This window comes from Anopheles nili, chromosome 2 (assembly GCF_943737925.1).
Source record: "Anopheles nili chromosome 2, idAnoNiliSN_F5_01, whole genome shotgun sequence".
In the NCBI taxonomy this organism is placed as follows: domain Eukaryota; kingdom Metazoa; phylum Arthropoda; class Insecta; order Diptera; family Culicidae; genus Anopheles; species Anopheles nili.
The window spans coordinates 47762910-47767977 of record NC_071291.1 but is presented as its reverse complement, the minus strand read 5'-3'; positions in this window follow the sequence as shown (position 1 = coordinate 47767977).

The window sequence follows — 5068 nt, the reverse complement described above, 5'->3', positions numbered from 1 at the left end:
TCTATTTGGACATGAAAAATGCAACTAAGTCATAACATGATAAATGCAGATGTATTCACTCATGACGTCATAGTAGCAGAAATAGGATATTTTCTAATAGGAAAGCTCATGCTTCTGCGTGAAAATAGCGCCTTGCGAAGCGTACGCACAATCACCAAACAATGGTGCTATTTCCCAACAGATGGCACTAGCAGCATTGATTGAGAATCTGATTTTTGAGCAAATTTGAATGCAACGCTATTAAACGAACGAAAAAACGAGCCAAATTATTTTTAAGCCCGTCGAATAAGTCAACATGCGCCTTGATAAAAAATATAGATGCTATACTTTTTTTTATAGATTACCATTAAATCGATTGGTGCTCGGCTAGCATCAAATAATAATGAAAAGATAAGTTTCTGCAAAATGTTTTCGGGTTGTTTGATTTTAATATTGATCTGACATTCTTCATACGATACAAATCATCAAATAACTTATGTTGCGTTGCCTCCTACAATGAGCACGACTGCATTCTGCTGTAGTAGTCCTCCTTCTAATCGCACCGAAAAATTTTACTTGATTACTTGATTAGAAATAAATTGTTGAAAATTATTCCTTAATCTGTTAGACATTTAATGTAACTGTCTTATTGTACTTTGCAATTGTTTTCATCAATTGCTAATGTTTCATAATTTTTATAAGATATTGTGAAACGTTCATAAAGAGTTATTCAAAATTCTACATATATTAACAAAATGTAATATATTTTTATATTTTGTCATTCTGAGTAAAATTTCAACTGGATAACTAAGGATATAAAATAACTTTTTCTCTATTGTATAAAATGAGATTGAGTACATATGAGCATGTAATGTAAAAGCAAATTTCGGATTGGGGTTTCATTACTGCATGATTGTGATTAAATATTAGCACAGCTGTCAAAAGTATTAAAAAACTATGAAAATGTATAGAATATTTTGTTAGAGGAAAATAAGTTTAAGAAGACAAGATCTTAATTTTAACTCTTTAACAAAAATTTCTTGATTATAACTTGTAAAAAATGTATACCACAAAACATGCTATTTTAATGAAAAATATCGTTAACTGAAAGCAATATGGGAAATGTAATGAAAATGATTTGAACGTAATGCGATTAGTTTCAAAAACATAACACGAGCAAATGGTAAATAAAAATGATAAAGATTCAAAAATAAATGTTTTATAAGTTAAGTTCTAACAAGAGAATCTACTGATAAATTTGGAAATATATTTTATTGTGTATTTATTCTGTAACTAATTTTTTAATTTGGTATTTCATCTTTCTATTACATGTTCATGAAAATTGATAAAAAAAATAAGCGTACGCGATTTCTGTACCGATTAATGTGGCTGATCATAAAATTTTTAATTCACTTCGGAGCCATGTAGGCCAATGCAGCACAAGGATGAATAAAATCACATTAAGAAACATTTCAGCTGTTTTCGAAAACTTTTAACTTTTGCCATACTTAAAGCATGTACTGTATGCTCTGATGGACTGCATGCTCTCGTTGTTCCAAACATTCCAAGATTGTTTTCTTTTCGATACGTTCCGGGCACGCTTCTGTCAACGCTTCTCAGTTTCAAGGTCTCCAAGAAGATGCTGCCATTCGTGTGGCAGCAATTAGTAAAGATCGTAGTTGCTGCTTTCAAGGGTACATGCATTAAAATTATTATCCACCCGAGGACGGCCGTACGTCGTCACCCACTACCGTTCATTCGACCACCGCCGATAGGACGAAAAGGTGAAATATCCCGCTGCTGTCGTATCGATCACAATAATCCAAGGCAGAACTTCGAGGATTTCTTAAGCATGTACCGTCTACTACAGCAAGGACATGGTAATAAAGACATTGAGGAAAGCAAACGATTGCGATAGCTGGTGACCCTGAGAGTTTCAGGTTCTACTTCGAGGCTCATCGGTCACGAGGTCTTTGAAATTTGCCATCATTGCTATGAGTAGCAGGTAACGAAACACCGGTCGTGTGACCGCTCACACGACCGTACGTATGCGTAGTCGAGGGTAGTCGTAGCCTCACCCGTGGTTCCGTACGTTTTGGGGGGTGATCTTGCTTAGCAGGACGTCCCAGCCGTCAATCCTGGGCGGCTGAGAAATGTTTGCTTTGTATATTATAATTTGTTTTGAACAAACTAATAAACAAATAAAGCATCTCATACTGAGCGCTAGGAAATATCAGCGTGATGTATGCCGACAGAATTTGCTTTGGCTGATCGGCGCAAGCAAGTACTGTACGCCATTGAAGATCGGATCGAGAATATGCTGTTATTGATTGAAGGTGTGATCACGCTGATAGGCACTACCATGGAATTAAACAGCACAACCTCTCCATCAATCAGTAGTAAACACGATGGAGTCGCCTATTGGGCTGCGACACCACGGGCGTTACATTTCTTGCCCAATCACTTCCGACCGGAGCTAATGCTCTGATAGGTAAAGCAGCTCCGCATAGTCGGCTCGTGAAACAATGTTATCGATGCGCTATTTGTACGGATTTGCGCTTCCTAAACCATTGCTATAAAAGCATAGCGTACGAAAGTGTTGTTTGAACTGTAATTTTTGCATATGGTATTTCAGCACTATAGCGTTCATACGCCGATCCCAGACAACGCTAGTATTAGAGTACATGCAATAGAAAAACATTGTCTGTTCTCTCTACGTAGTCCCTTGAGCTGAGTACAAGTATCAAATTGAAAGACGATTGCAGACGGATTGCTTTATCACTTTATTAGGTGTATTTTATTGACAACGGTTTATGATGGTTCCTCAAATTTCTCCATGGCATGTCGAGTCCTTCGTGCGCATACATTTTCACGAAATGTTATACCGCTCAAAACATAACGTCCTATACCAACTCGTGCTTGGCACGCATTTCTTGCTGTATTTACTTTTAAAAATTTCAATTTTTATGTTTATACCTTTATAAAACGGGTCTTTATAAACGGGTCGTTTGCATGCCTAGAGAGCTCAGAAACGTGTAAGCGTGTGTCTTACCTATCCAAACGAATAGCATTACTTTACCTTATAGACCAGCAGGGAGTCTTCCATGGTAGCTTCTATAAACTCCAAGTCGAAATTCTGACATCGTCCCATCGCAGTAGAGGGATGAATTCGTCTCCTTTTTATTGGTATCATTACGAGTGTAAACTAATAAAAGTACCGCCGAAATATCGTCCGGCTTCGTGCAGTATTTTTCGATTGCTCGTGTGCCTTTGCAAGCCAACGAAGATGAGCAAAACAAAAAGGATAAAAGTTAGACTCGTTTTGTTTTGCCTTATGAACAGCTCGTCCGAGGAACTTCAATTCTATGAATGCCTGGGAAAAGTTATTTATATTTTATGCATTTTTAGACTCAAAGTTATATTCGAGTGAGGTGAAAGGGCTTTCAACTGTACATTGCTAAACGGAAATCAATATAATTTTATCATCAAAAGGGAAAAATATACAAAAATAACTAAATACAAATTACATCAACACAATTTTGTACTAGACTGACACAAGGCAATGCAAGGATTTGCAAGTTGTACATTACTAACGGGTTTTTTTTCCTTTGGTTCGAATTTCGATAAAAAAATATTAATCATCTTCTCCACTATCGAATTGAAACTTCAGCTAATTGTGTTTAGCCTAAAATTGCTTTTTTACTGTTGTTCTTATTGTTTCACCAATATGCAAGCGACAGTTCAATAGCAAGACATTTAGATCGAAAGATAAAAAACAAATGTTGAATTTCATCATTATTCGCTGAATCTGCCACGATTGTTTGTTGCTTATTATTTATCCCGCATTATTCCCCTCAATCGAGAAACCCATAAAAAAATATAAAAAACTATGCAACATATGCACATGAAATCGTTTTTTAGCAAAAAATAGCTCTGCAATATTGCACTGCGAATACTGGCTAATAAATTAAACCACGCTACACACGAGTGCGGCGATCACTTTGTAAACACTTGTGGTAGCCAAATACAACGGTCCTCGATCCGCATCACGAGATAAAACAAAACCGCGTTCCTTAACGCTCGGCTATACGCAACCGTAAAAAATGCGGCTTCCTGCGCTAGAAATAACGATCACAAAAAAACTTTCATTTTGCGCCTGGGTTGGACCTCGTTCAAGATTAAAAATCATTCCGCGATTAAAATTATATGGCGACAGATACGCGACATTAACATTTTATGGTCCGTGGAAAATTCAGATTCCTACTCAGCGGAACTACAATTTAATTATTTTACACTCCACTACCATCATGCATTCTGGGTAAGAAAGACTAGCTTTTCCAAACATATGAATGGAAGTGTTTGGGAATTCAAAGAAACCCGGATGTTTGTTTCCCCATCCATCATGTCATCAACACCGGCAAAACATGCAGACGTTGTTTCATATGCTGTGATGACCTTGATCGCAACCATCAGCATACTAGCATTGGAAGCTAAGGTTTCCAAAATCTTTCTCATGATTGGTGTGAAATACACCGACAGATTACCGTCCGGATTATCGTTGAATTCGGTAAGAGCACCAATCACGACATCATACACACGAACATTGATTTCCGAAACTCTCTTGCTGTGCAAACTGTGAGGCGATTATCCCGTGCTAAGCTATCGCCATGGCAGATCATGCCTTGCTGGTTGCAACGCCGCCGTGCGTACGCTCGTGGCATCAGTTATTTCCTCTAGAAACGCCACCCCTACCGAACGGTGAAACTGCATGAGGCTTTTCTTACCGTTCGTCACCCATGGACTGCGCTTTTGACCGCCACCGAGGGTTATGATTGTGTCCCCTCGTGTCACATGCTTTCTCTATCTTCCTCGTTCTCGGGGTTTCTCTTTTGCTTGAAGTTGTGCGCAAAAAGGCACAGCAACATCCCTAAACCATCTGTTTGGTTTCCCGCTTCACACGTCGATTCGTATGCATGCAGTTTTCCCGGCTCCTGTCGGTAACGATGGTGGTTTTGCTTGCTGTGCTCAGTAGGAACTCGAAAACGGCATGAACCCACAATATCTCATCACCACGACAGTGCAACTTAGA